At 48.2% G+C, this 14,395-nt stretch overlaps 4 non-coding genes across 4 annotated transcripts; all 4 read left to right on the top strand.

Annotated features, from left to right (window-relative positions):
* Positions 1–1,543: 1,543 nt before the first annotated feature.
* TRNAP-AGG (transfer RNA proline (anticodon AGG)) lies at positions 1,544–1,615 on the top strand. The gene has a single exon. It is a non-coding gene; the product is annotated as a tRNA-Pro (tRNA).
* A 6,380-nt stretch (positions 1,616–7,995) lies between these two features.
* Positions 7,996–8,067, top strand: TRNAP-AGG (transfer RNA proline (anticodon AGG)). The gene has a single exon. It is a non-coding gene; the product is annotated as a tRNA-Pro (tRNA).
* Positions 8,068–13,993: 5,926 nt separating this feature from the next.
* TRNAP-AGG (transfer RNA proline (anticodon AGG)) lies at positions 13,994–14,065 on the top strand. The gene has a single exon. It is a non-coding gene; the product is annotated as a tRNA-Pro (tRNA).
* A 211-nt stretch (positions 14,066–14,276) lies between these two features.
* Positions 14,277–14,348, top strand: TRNAT-AGU (transfer RNA threonine (anticodon AGU)). The gene has a single exon. It is a non-coding gene; the product is annotated as a tRNA-Thr (tRNA).
* Positions 14,349–14,395: the final 47 nt, after the last annotated feature.

Raw genomic sequence — 14,395 nt, 5'->3', positions numbered from 1 at the left:
TACGCCAGGGCTGCCCCCTCAGCCCACTTTTGTTTGCCATCTACATAGAGACACTATGTGTGAACATTATCCAAAACGAGGCAGTTAAAGGTTTTAAGTTGCAGGCAGTTAAAGTCAAGTTGCTCGCATACGTGGATGACCTAGCGGTCTGTGCTGTGGATCAGCATAGTATACGCGAGGCAGTGCTGTGTGTCGACAGTTTCAGGAAGGCAACCGGAAGCAAAGTGAACTGATCAAAGTGTCAGGGATTTTGGCATGGCAATTGGCCATCGACCCCAGAGCTTTTTGCAAATGTGCCCTGGGTAACAACCCCCACAAAATACTTAGGAGTTCCATTAAACAGCTACAGGGACAGTGATGCATACTGGAAAGGACAACTGAACGAAATACAGGAAAAAGCAGATAGATGGAAGGGGGCATATTTATCAATTTTTGCAAGAGCGACGGTGTGCAATGTGTTCTTTTTAAGCAAACTCTGGTATGTCATTCAAGTGTTTCACTGTTCCCGGGTAAATGTACAGACGATACATCGTATTCTAGCTGTGTTTGTTTGGTCATCGAGCTGGGAACGGTGCAAGCGGACGAACTTGTTTCGAAGTGTGAAAGACGGTGGTCTCGGGCTGGGACATCTGTTTCTCCGCCAGCTTGTCAACAGGTTTTTCTTCTTCCGAGATGTTAGTGACCCTTTCTTAAGAACTGTGTGCCAACTAAGATTGAACCGTGCTTTGCCTGATTTTGTTGTAGGTACCAAGAGTTTACCAGGGAGAATCTTCGGTTATTTTAGAGAAGTGGCTGACAGCGTGAAATTTCTTACAGCGCGTTTTTCGACAGAATTCTTAAGTGAAGTGAAGCGGAAAAACCTATACGGTGATCTGTGTGATGTTGTTTTTCCAGTGCCAGTGTACAGAGCCATGTACAATGGAGGCAACGGTGGGGACGTTTTGCAAAGAGTTAAAAGAATGCAAGTGCAGCCAGGAATAAAAACTTTCTTCTTCAAATTACATACAGAAACACTACTAGTTAAAAAGTTCTTAGAGGGGAAAGGTTTATTTTTACCATGGGGTACGCATTGCCTAATATGCAAAGTGCCCGAAACAATTGATCATGTATTTCTTCACTGTTGGGAGGGGGTGTATCTTTGGGATGTTTTACAAAGAACCATTAAAAAAGACTTTCCGCTTCATCCGCACGGCATCAGATTTTTGGCTATTCAAAATGAGGATGGTTTCCCGTTGGACCAAGTAATGCTCTGGGGCCTCCATAGTATATGGCGCTCCAGGATGGGTGGGTATTACTGCGACCCAGACGTGCGATCGGCACGCATGTACTTTAAGGAGAATGTGCACAGATTCGTGCAAGTGGTGAGATCACAATCATGTAACCCCGATTGGCTACCCAGGATGGAAAATTTGAACCTGCTCAAAGAATTTTAAACAAGACAAGACCTGTCAAGCAGCTCTGGCAGGTTGCTGGTGTCAAGATTGAATGAAGTTTTTTGTGTGTGTGTGCAGTGTTTGTCAAAGTATGGCAATAAAAAAAAAGGGGCTCGTTGGTCTAGGGGTATGATTCTCGCTTAGGGTGCGAGAGGTCCCGGGTTCAAATCCCGGACGAGCCCTTTCTTCTTCTTCCTTGCGCTGGTGGCAGCTACTGCTTTTGCTAATCCCACACTCATTTGGTAGCCAGCGTAGTTGTCTGCCTTGCCGCTGCACTCATTCATGCACCATATAATACTCAGCCAAATAGAGCGCCTGTTGATTCTCCATTTATGCTTTGCCCCTCGTAACATGTGATAGAAATTCACTGAGCGATTGTTCACTCCCGAGCTGGGCTCGTTTGTCTTGGGTAGCCGAGATAACTTGTTTCGCCGGGTTCGAGAAGGTGGACTTGGGCGTGCTCATCTATTTGTACGCCAACTGGTTAATCGTTTTATTTTCCTCCGTGACGTCTCGGACCCTTTCTTACGTACTGCGTGCCAAGTAAGGCTCGTGCGGGCAGTGCCCAATTTTGTTGTCTCTACGAGAAGTATTCCAGGGCGAATTTCCAAATTTTTTCAAGAAATAGTAAGCAGTGTCCGAATTTTAACTGCTCGTTTTTCGGTAGAATACTTGAGTACAATCAAAAAGAAGAAACTGTACAACGATATTTGTGACAACCTTTTTCCTCTTCCTATGTAGAGAGCCTTGTACAGCGAGAGTCTAGGTCAAGACGTATTAAAACGCGTGAAAAGAATGCCAGTTTCTCCGGGGGTAAAGACGTTTTTCTTTAAGCTACACACAGGTACATTATCGGTAAAAACATTTTTCGAAGACAAGGGTTTTTATCTGCCCTGGGGTTCACGATGCCTAATATGTAAACAACCAGAGACAATAGACCATGTTTTTCTGCACTGCTGGGAGGGGGTTTATTTTTGGGACGTATTACAAAAAACACTTAAAAAAGAATTACCTTTAGATCCACACGGAATCAGGTTCCTGCCGACAGATAATGAAGATGATGTACCCCTAGACACCGTAATGTTGCTAGGATTACACAGTCTTTGGCGGTCCCGAATGGCGGGCTTCCACGTTGACCCTGAAGCTCGCCCTGCAAGGCTCTACTTTCGCCAGTGTATGTACACCTTCGTTGAAATGCCCAAAGCGATGAGTGCAGTGCCAGCATGGGTGGTGAAAGTTGAACCATTGGTAGAGTTGAAAGAATTTTAACTTGACAACGTCAACCCCAATAGGGTCAACGGCTTTTTTACCTGTGTCATAGTTATGTGAACATCACGAGCTGGAGTGTTCAGTTCAATTTGTGTGTCAACCTTGGTTATGTGTATGACAGCCGGCAATAAAGAAAAAAGAAGGGCTCGTTGGTCTCTTTCTACTTCCGGTCACCGTGCGGGACGGTCGCAGAATCATGAGCTCCAGCGGAGCGGCGACAGCGGCCCTTGCCGGCCGCGGAAACAGGAAGTTTGATACGGATGATAAGGACTATGAGTTGATTTTGCCGACGCTGCCTACAGGACGTGTTGTTTTAAACACCGTGTTTTTGCACGGCGACGTGCGCAATAGGCCGTACAAAGTGGAAGATTTTCGCGATGCCCTCGCCAACGTTGGTGCGCTCCCCGATGTTGTGGCGTTGGGGGCGTACCAGATTAACCACGTTTGGGCTGTCACGCTCAGCAGCGCTGAAGCAACGAAGAAGCTGGCTGCGTTGAAACAAGTAGAAGTAAAGGGACGTCGCTGCATCATCATCGACCCAGAGGACCAACAGGTGAAGCTGCGGCTGCACTGGATGTTGCACGGTGTGGCCGACGACGACATCCGGACGGCCTTTGCTGCTTTCGGTAACGTAACCGAGGTGACCCGGGAGCGGTGGCGCGTCCAAGGCGTCAAAGAGAAGTGGTCAACAACGAGAACAGTTCTCCTGAAACTTAAACCCGGTATTAAGACCGATGACCTACCTCACCAGCTGCGAGTCGCCGGTGAGTTGGCCCTCGTTGTGGTGCCTGGGCGGCCTATGCTGTGCCTGCGCTGCCGTGGTAGTGGTCACGTTAGACGTGAATGCAAGGTGCCCCGGTGTTCGAAATGCAGGCGTTACGGCCACGTCGACAGTGAGTGTGTCCGTACATATGCGGTGGCCACGGGGCTCGCATCGAGGGAGGAGATAGCTGAACACCAGATGGACGTATCAGTGGCGGAAAAAGCGGCGAAAGGAGTCGAGGAAGTAGGCAAGCCGGAAGCGGCGACTGTCTCTTCTGGGACTTCTAGCAGAAACACAAACGTGTCAAGTGAGGCAGAGAGGCAACCTGAAGAAAAAGACTCGGCAGCGGACTGGGCTGATACTGAGGAGAAGGAAGATAGCTTTTTGGCACCTACGGAACCCGTGATGATGGCCACGACGAGCAGCGAGGAGCAGCAGCAACAGTGCAATGTTCGTGCGGGCAATGTCTCGGCCAAACGACCTCACGCCCAGACTGGTGATGGAAAGGACAAAACAACAGCCTCAAGCGTTGAGGAGCCGCCTACGAAAACGGTCCAGTCCCGGAGGTCCTCTCTCAGACCGAAGCCGAACTTTCTGGGGGACAAGCGGGCCAGCGATAAGCCACCGCCGCGCGCAAGACCATGCAGCCGCACCGGAGGGCTGCGGTGGAAACAAAGGAGTCTAGCCGGGTGCTAGACGCGCAAGGTGGGCGCAAATGCTCTCGGTCTCTTCACTCTATTTTAAAATGGATCCAACCCCTGCTCTGACATTCGGGTCGCTTAATGTTAGAGGGTTAGCAACGAAGAAAAAGCAGAGCCAGGTGTTGCGCCTTATAACGGACAGAGACATCGATGTGCTAGCCGTTCAAGAGACCAAAGTCGATGGAGAGGAAGAGACCGGGAGCATGGTGCAGCGCTTCAAGTCGAAGTATTATGCCGTTGTGAGCCATGCAGTCGGAACTTCTGCCGGGTGCGTCCTTCTTGTAAAAAAGTTGCCTGGACTTAATGTGCAGACTTATGCTTCCGGAGAGACAGGGCGATACGTGATTTGTGATTTCGGTTTTGAGAATATAGAATGGCGGGTTATCTGTGTTTATGCACCTAATGAATTGGAGGATAGGCGTTCCTTTTTTGAGAGCCTGAAATATTACTGCACTAGTGAGAAACAGATAGTGCTCATGGGCGATTTCAATTGTGTTCTGGCGGCTCGCGATAAAAGCAGCACCCGAGCCTTCAGGGACAGAAGTACAGACTTATTGTCACGACTGATAGATGAATATGCATTAGATGATGTGGCGGAGTGTTTAGACGGTGAACGTAGTGTGCAATACACCCACTTTCAAGGTATTAGTCATGCTCGCCTCGACAGGATTTACATGTCACTGGACTTAATACCAAAGTGTCAAAAATACCGAGTTTTACCAGTGGCCTTTTCAGATCACAGTGCAGTGATATGCACTCTAGGCAAAAAGAAGCGAGCCAGTGGATTTTCATGGGAGCTGTGGAAATTAAATTGTAAACTGCTAAAAGACCAAATTTTCACTGAGTATGTGACGGAAAAAATTACCAAAATAGTAAATGAGTGTCAAAACGAAATCGGGCTCCAGCGGGTACTAGTCAAAGAAGAATTTAAGATGAAGGCCATTGAGCGGTCTACTTTGCTAAACCACCAGGAAAGATTACAGGAAAAACAGCTGAGAGATATACTTGAAAAATTGTTGGCGCAGGAATGTAAAACGCCCGGCATAGGTAAGGAAGATATTAAGAAAACAAAGCAAAAGCTTGAACTTATAGAGGAAGACCGATATCGAGGGGCGATAGTGAGGGCGAGAGCGGAAGAATTGGTTGCAGGGGAGACGCCCACTAAGCGGGCTTTAGGAATGGAAAAAGCGCACGCTCGACGCAACGAAATTCAGGAGATCGAAGGAGCGGGTGGGGTAGTGACCGATAGCGATCGCATCCATCATGCTTTCTTTGATTACTATCAGGCGTTGTTCGCACAACATGAAGTTGACGTGCACAGATTTAAAGGCGAGTTTCTCGGCGCTATGCCTAGGCTCGATGAATCCCGAAAGGAAAGCTTGGAGAGACGAATTAGTGAAAAAGAAGTTGAACGAGCAATAGAGAACTTGAACCCGGGAAAGTCTCCTGGCCCTGATGGGTTAAGTGGAGCTTTTTACAAAGGGTTTAAAACGGAATTAACCCCACTTTTGACTGCTGTTTAATGATGCCTATGATCGTAAGGAGTTGCCCCCGTCTTACGGTGCGGCCCATACCGTCCTCATCCCTAAAACAGATGATCCTATAAAACTCAGATAGGTTACTGCATATAGGCCGATCTCACTAACGAACGTCGATTATAAAATATTCATGAAAGTGTTGGCGGCGAGGCTTCAGAGCGTTATTAAAGAAATTGTTGGCCCTCATCAAACATGTGGCATAAAGAAGAGGTCTATTGCTTACAATATTCATAAGGCAAGGTGTGTGCTGGAGTGTAGCGACGTCACTGGGGTACCTGTGGCAATTCTCCAGCTAGATCTTGAAAAAGCGTTTGACTGTGTTGCTCATGAGATTTTGTTTTCTATCTTAGATCATGTCAATGTAGGTTCTATTATTACTGAGGGTGTGGCCATGGCGTACCGACACGGCACTACAAAGTTAATTGTTAATAAATCGTTGGGGGCCCCCATTAACGTGGAACGTTCGGTGCGTCAGGGTTGCCCCCTCAGTCCACTCTTGTATTGTGCGTATGTTGAAACTTTGTGCTTGCACATAATACAGAATAATGCTGTTCATGGTTTTCGGCTGCATGAAGCGGAAGTGAAAGTCCTAGCATATGCAGATGATGTAGCAATTTTCTGTGTCACAAAGGATAGCATTAGCAGTGCGGTAGAAGGTGTTAAAAGATTTAGTTTGGTCACGGGAAGCAAGGTGAACTGGGGAAAGTGCGCGGGGTTCTGGCACGGAGAATGGCCGGATACTCCTCACACTTTCGCTAATGTGACCTGGTGTACGACCCCTGTAAAGTACCTTGGAGTCCCGTTGGAATTTTACAGAAATACTGAACAGTATTGGAAGGTGCAGGCACAAGAGACACAAGAAAAAGCAGAAAAGTGGAAAGGTACTCATTTATCCGTGTTTGCAAGAGCCACTGTGTGTAACCTGTTTTTTATTAGTAAACTGTGGTATGTGATGCAAGTGCTCCACTGCTCGCGAATTAACATACAAAAGGTACATCGAATTTTTGCGGTTTTTGTATGGGTCTCTAGCTGGGAAAGGTGCATGCGGACAAACTTGTTCAGACGGGTCAAAGACGGAGGCCTAGGCACTTATTTGTGAGGCAACTGGTAAACAGATTTTTGTTTTTCCGTGATGTTGAAGATCCTTTCCTGCGCACGGTGTGCCAAGTAAGGCTAGGGCGAGCCTTGCCAGAGTATGTAGTTGCAACAAAATGCATGACAGGAGGCATTTTTGGTTATTTCCGAGAGATAGTAACCAGCGTCAGATTCTTAACTACTCGGTTTTCAAAGGAATATTTGAGCAGCGTAACAAAGAAAACGTTGTACAGAGATGTGTGCGATGTTATCTTTCCGGTGCCGTTGTACAGGGCCTTGTACTGTGGACGCCCCGGCGGTAATGTGTTGCAAAGGGTTAAAAAAATGAATGTATCGCCGGAAATCAAGAGTTTTTCTTTAAAGTGCACACTGGAACTTTACCCGTCAAATATTTTTTGGAAGAAAAAGATGTTTCTACCGTGGGGACCAAACTACTTAATCTGCAAGCAACCGGAGACCATAGACCATGTTTTTTTGCACTGTTGGGAAGGGGTTTATTTTTGGGACGTGCTACAGAGGACCATGAAGAAACAGCTCCCGTTGCATTCACACGGAGTTAGGTACTTGCCAACAAAAAATGAGGGCGGGATCCCGTTCGATTTAGTCATGCTGGTGGGCCTCCACAGTATATGGCGCTCTCGTATGGCCCGGTTCTACTGTGACCCCGAAGCGCGTCCAGCGCGTATATATTTTCGAGAGAGCATCTACAAGTTTGTCGAAATACAGAAGATACGGAATCCTGTCCCTGAGTGGCTCTCAAGGCTAGAGCCTCTGACAACACTCAGAGAATATTAATGTGACAAAGCCTGGTCCTCTCTTGGGGATTTCGCTTCTTGTATAATTGTGTACATATTTTGTTTTTTTGTTGTTGTCTTTGTTTTGTGAAAACCGAGGACCGGCAATAAAAAAAAAGGGCTCGTTGGTCTAGGGGTATGATTCTCGTTTAGGGTGCGAGAGGTCCCGGGTTCAAATCCCGGACGATCGCTTTCTTCTTTTTGCTCGCGCTGGCGGCAGCCACTGCTTTTGATAATCCAACACTCATTTGGTAGCCTGCGTTGTTGTCTGCCTTGCCGCTGCACTCATTCATGCACCACATAATACCGAGCCAAATAGAGCGCCTGTTGATTCTCCATTTATGCTTTGCCCCTCGTAACATGTGATAGAAATTCACTGAGCGACTGTTCACTCCTGAACTGGGCTCGTTGGTCTAGGGGTATGATTCTCGCTTAGGGTGCGAGAGGTCCCGGGTTCAAATCCCGGACGAGCCCTTTCTTCTTCTTCCTTGCGCTGGTGGCAGCTACTGCTTTTGCTAATCCCACACTCATTTGGTAGCCAGCGTAGTTGTCTGCCTTGCCGCTGCACTCATTCATGCACCATATAATACTCAGCCAAATAGAGCGCCTGTTGATTCTCCATTTATGCTTTGCCCCTCGTAACATGTGATAGAAATTCACTGAGCGACTGTTCACTCCTGAACTGGGCTCGTTGGTCTAGGGGTATGATTCTCGCTTAGGGTGCGAGAGGTCCCGGGTTCAAATCCCGGACAAGCCCTTTCTTCTTCTTCCTCGCGCTGGTGGCAGCTACTGCTTTTGCTAATCCCACACTCATTTGGTAGCCAGCGTAGTTGTCTGCCTTGCCGCTGCACTCATTCATGCACCCTATAATACTCAGCCAAATAGAGCGCCTGTTGATTCTCCATTTATGCTTTGCCCCTCGTAACATGTGATAGAAATTCACTGAGCGACTGTTCACTCCTGAACTGCGCTCGTTGGTCTAGGGGTATGATTCTCGCTTAGGGTGCGAGAGGTCCCGGGTTCAAATCCCGGACGAGCCCTTTCTTCTTCTTCCTTGCGCTGGTGGCAGCTACTGCTTTTGCTAATCCCACACTCATTTGGTAGCCAGCGTAGTTGTCTGCCTTGCCGCTGCACTCATTCATGCACCATATAATACTCAGCCAAATAGAGCGCCTGTTGATTCTCCATTTATGCTTTGCCCCTCGTAACATGTGATAGAAATTCACTGAGCGACTGTTCACTCCTGAACTGGGCTCGTTGGTCTAGGGGTATGATTATCGCTTAGGGTGCGAGAGGTCCCGGGTTCAAATCCCGGACAAGCCCTTTCTTCTTCTTCCTTGCGCTGGTGGCAGCTACTGCTTTTGCTAATCCCACACTCATTTGGTAGCCAGCGTTGTTGTCTGCCTTGCCGCTGCACTCATTCATGCACCACATAATACCGAGCCAAATAGAGCGCCTGTTGATTCTCCATTTATGCTTTGCCCCTCGTAACATGTGATAGAAATTCACTGAGCGACTGTTCACTCCTGAACTGGGCTCGTTGGTCTATCATTCTACTTCCGGATACCGTAGTGAACGGTGGCAGAATCATGTGCTCCAGCGGAGCGGCGATAGCGGCCATTTCCAGCCGCGGAAACAGGCTTGAGGACATGGATGATAGCGAATATCAGATTATTCTGCCAACTTTGCCCACCGGACGCGTTGTTTTTAACACGCTTTTTTTGCACGGCGATGTGCGAGTCAGGCCATACAGGGTCGAGGATTTCCGCGACGCCCTTGCCAACGCTGGTGCGCTCCCCGACGTTGTGGCGTTGGGGGCGTATCAGATCAACCATGTTTGGGCGGTCACGTTAAGCAGCACAGAAGCAACGAAGAAACTGGCGGCTTTCAAGGAGCTCGAAGTTAAGGGACGCCGTTGCCTCATTATCGATCCCGAGGACCAACAGGTGAAGCTGCGACTTCACTGGATGTTGTACGGTGTGGCAGACGACGACATACGGACGGCTTTTGCGGCTTTTGGGAAGGTGACCGAGGTGACCCGGGAGAGGTGGAGAGTTCAAGGCGTCAGGGAGAAGGGGTCCACCACGAGGACTGTGCTCCTGAAATTGAAACCCGGGATTAAGGTCGATGACTTACCTCACCAGCTGCGAGTGGCCGGAGAGCTGGCCCTTGTCGTGGTGCCTGGGCGAGCGATGCAGTGCCTGCGCTGCCGTGGTACCGGTCACGTTCGACGAGAATGTAAGGTGCCGCGTTGTCCAAAGTGTAGACGCTACGGTCATGACGAGGCAGCCTGTGTGCTTTCGTACGCTTCGGCAGCGGGACATGGAACTGCGGAACGGTCGGCGGAGCTCACCATGGACGTGGTCGAGGCGGAGGAGGCGGCGAAGGGTGCCGGAGAGGTGCGAACGCAGACACGGGAGACGGATTCGTCGGTGGACTCGGCAGAAAGCGGCAATGCTGCGAGGGATGTTGGGAGAGCGGACTCTGCACCTCAGCTCCCTAGCAATGAGGAAGGCCCGTCACTTGAGCCTTCAAACGGCATGGAACAGGATAATGGGGAGGAGCACTCAGACACCAGCGGTGTTCGTAAGCCAGGCGTCCCAGCCCCAGCCAAGCGATCCCACACACAGTCCGAACCCGAAGGTATCCAGGCGTCAGCCCCCAGCGTCGACGAGCCACCAGCAAAAACGGGGCAATCCCGGCGGTCCACGCTACGTCCGCGGCCAAACATTTCATCAGAGAGACGGGTAGCGGATAAAGTGCCCCTGCTGCCGGGTCAGCCGCTCGCACCGGACGGGGATGGATCAAACGACGGCGTCTAGCAACGCGCTAGACGGGAAAGGTAAGCACCATGCTTTCGGTCTCTTCACCCTTGATGAAAATGGCGCCCGAAACCACCTTAAGAGTAGCCACGTTAAATGTCAGGGGATTGGCAGGCAAAAAGAAGCAGAGCCAGATGCATCGGCTCTTAATTGACCACGATATTGACGTGCTTGCCGTGCAAGAAACTAAGGTTGACGGGGAGGAAGAGACCGGGAGCATGGTGCGACGTTTCACGGCTAGATTTTACGCAATTGTTAGCCACGCAGTTGGGACATCGGCCGGGTGTGTATTGTTTGTCAAAAAGCTGCCTGGTCTGGTTGTAAAGGGCTACTCCTCATGCTCTTCTGGACGGTGTGTAGTGGCTGATTGTGTATACAGCGGTGTTGAGTGGCGCATTATTTGTGTGTACGCTCCTAACTGTGTGGAGGAAAGAACAGTGTTTTTCGAGAATGTTATGCTGCAGTTAAGTACGGAAAGGCAGGTAGTATTGCTGGGCGATTTTAACTGTGTACTAAATGCTCGAGACAAAACCAGCACACGCGGATTCAGAGACAAGAGCACTGAAATGTTATGCCAGTTAACAAGCGAATGGAATATGGAGGATGTGGCTGATTGCTTGGAAGGACCGCGTGCCGTTCAGTACACGCACTTCCAAGGTTCTAGCCACGCGCGTCTGGACAGAATTTACGCGTCGCTGGATTTGATTCCTTCATGCAATGAATACCGAGTTGTGCCTATGACATTCACGGATCACTGTTTGGTGCAATGCTTATTCGGCACCAAAAAACGAAGCAATGCATTTAGCTGGGAGTTATGGAAATTTAACAATAAATTGCTTAATGATGATGCCTTTAGACGCGTGGTATTGAATGAATTGATTAAAGTGAGGCCAGGGACTTTGCTCGAAATCTGGAAACAGTGGGAGTTGTGCAAGGAACAGATTAAAATTAAAGCCATTGACAGATCAAGTTGCCTGGTGTACGAGAAGAAAATTACAGAAACCCAGCTTAAGGCTTTGCTTGCAAAACTACACGAACAGGAATGTAAGGCACCCGGCAGATGGATAGAGGATATTCGAAAAATAAAAGAACAGATTAACTTGATAGAAGAAGACAGATACCAAGGAGCGTTAGTGCGTGCAAGAGCGGAAAAATTGGCCATGGATGAGACGCCGACAAAAAGATCGTTGGGAATAGAAAAAGCAAATGCAAGGCGAAATCACGTGGCAGAGGTAGATTGGGCAGGACGCACAGAAACCGATAACGAAGGAATCGCGAAAGCTTTCCGGGAGTATTATGAAGATCTATTTTCTTCCCGAGAGGTTTATTTGGACCGTTTTAAAGAATCCTTTCTTGACGTGATGCCAAAAATTGACGAGGAACAAAAAGAAAGACTGGAGCGGCCAATAAGCGAAAAAGAAGTGCAGCAGGCAATAGAAAATTTAAACCCAGGGAAATCACCAGGGCCTGATGGCCTGAGTGCGGCTTTTTATAAAGCGTTCAAGGAACAGCTATCTCCTTTGTTGTGTGCCTTATTTAATGAAGCGTATGAACTGAAGGCACTGCCTGCGTCTTTCGGATCGTCGCACACAGTACTTATTCCGAAAACTGACCAACCAGATAAGCTTAGGCAGTTGTCGTCTTACAGGCCCATTGCTCTGACAAACGTTGATTACAAGATTTATATGAAGGTGCTTGCTGGCAGACTACAAACGGTTATATGCGAACTAGTGGGCCCTCACCAAACGTGCGGTATCAAAGGGCGATCTATCTTTCAGAACATTCACAAAGCGAGAAGTGTGCTCGAATGCTGCGATGCAACTCATGCATGTGTTGCGTTACTGCAGTTGGACTTGGAGAAAGCTTTTGATTGTGTGGCGCATACTATTCTGTTCAGTATATTAGACTATGTTAATGTCGGCTCTGTTATTCGAGAGGGAGTGGCCTTGGCGTACCGTAACTGCACTACGAGATTAATTGTCAATAAGTCACTGGGGGCCCCCATCAACGTACGACGTTCAGTGCGCCAAGGTTGCCCCCTCAGCCCTCTTTTGTTCGGCATTTATATTGAAAGTTTGTGTTTAAGCATCCTACAAAACAATGACATTGATGGTTTTCGACTGCAGGAGTCAGAAGTCAAATTGCTGGCTTACGCAGATGACGTTGCGGTATTTTGTGTGAATAAAGAGAGTATAAAGAGGACAGTGGATGTGGTAAAACATTTTAGCAAAGTCACAGGGAGTAAAGTTAACTGGGGTAAGTGCCTGGGATTTTGGCACGGAGAATGGCAGCTGACCCCCGACACTTTCGCTAATGTATCGTGGGTTACAACGCCTGCAAAGTACTTGGGTGTGCCCTTGAAATTTTACAAGGAAAGCGAGCCATACTGGCTAGAGCAGGTCAAAGAAACCCGTGAAAAAGCGGAGAAATGGAAAAGCGCTCAATTATCAATATTTGCAAGAGCCGCAGTTTGCAACCTGTTTTTAATTAGTAAGCTATGGTATGTTATGCAAGTGTTGCATTGCTCCCGTGTAAATGTGCAAAAATTGCATCGAGTTTTTGCGGTGTTTGTTTGGGCCTCGAGTTGGGAGAGGTGCAGTCGGACAAATTTGTTCCGGCAGGTGAAGCATGGGGGGCTTGGTCTGGGTCATTTGTTTGTGCGACAGATTGTCAACAGGTTTATGTTTTTTAGGGATGCCAGCGATCCATTCCTGCGCACAGTGTGTCAACAAAGACTTGGTCGAGCTTTGCCTGATTTCGTAGTTTATACTCAAAGTATGTCGGGTTCTCTTTTTGGATTCTTTAGGGAAATTGTTTTGAGCGCAAAATTCTTAAGCGCACGGTTTTCGAAAGAGTATTTAAGTAATGTTAACAGGAGAACATTATACAAGGATGTTTGTGAAGTGGTCTTCCCGGTGCCCTTGTACCGAGCATTATACTATGGAGGCACCGGAAGTAATGTATTAAAACGCGTAAAGAAAATGCAAGTTGCTCCGGGAGCTAAAACGTTTTTCTTTATGCTACATACCGGTACTTTGAGTGTAAAATCATTTATGGAGGAAAAGGGTATGTTCCTACCGTGGGGGGCCCAATGTCTCATCTGCAAACAGCCAGAGACAATAGATCACGTGTTTTTGCATTGCTGGGAGGGGGTATATTTGTGGGATGTTCTGCAAAGGACAATAAAAAAACAGTTGCCACTTGATTCCCATGGCATTAGGTATTTGCCATTGGATAACCACGATGATATGCCGTTAGACCAGGTTATGTTAATGTGCCTCCACAGTATATGGCGCGCACGAATGGCTGGTTATCACTGCGATCCAGATGCACGGCCAGCCCGCATGTATTTCCGTGAAAGTGTGCAGCGATGGCTCGACGTGCTTAAATTGCAACCATGTGCTCCTGAGTGGCTGTCAAAGCTGGAACCTTTGACGGTGCTCAAGGAATTTTAACATGACAATGCCTGCCCCTCAGTGGGTGTTAGGCAACGCTAACTACCTTAGTGTACATATATTATTCCTTTGTTCATGATGTTTTGAGTTCCAATGCAGTAAAAAAAAAAAAAAAAAAAAAAGGGCTCGTTGGTCTAGGGGTATGATTCTCGCTTAGGGTGCGAGAGGTCCCGGGTTCAAATCCCGGACGAGCCCTTTCTTCTTCTTCCTTGCGCTGGTGGCAGCTACTGCTTTTGCTAATCCCACACTCATTTGGTAGCCAGCGTAGTTGTCTGCCTTGCCGCTGCACTCATTCATGCACCATATAATACTCAGCCAAATAGAGCGCCTGTTGATTCTCCATTTATGCTTTGCCCCTCGTAACATGTGATAGAAATTTACTGAGCGACTGTTCACTCCTGAACTGGGCTCGTTGGTCTAGGGGTATGATTCTCGCTTAGTGTGCGAGAGGTCCCGGGTTCAAATCCCGGACGAGCCCTTTCTTCTTCTTCCTTGCGCTGGTGGCAGCTACTGCTTTTGCTAATC

The sequence above is a fragment of the Amblyomma maculatum genome, chromosome 4 (assembly GCF_055883805.1).
Source record: "Amblyomma maculatum isolate TAMU_Amacu chromosome 4, ASM5588380v1, whole genome shotgun sequence".
In the NCBI taxonomy this organism is placed as follows: Eukaryota; Metazoa; Arthropoda; class Arachnida; order Ixodida; family Ixodidae; genus Amblyomma; species Amblyomma maculatum.
Note: the sequence above shows the minus strand (reverse complement) of the source record. Positions and strands in the feature narration are given on the sequence as shown.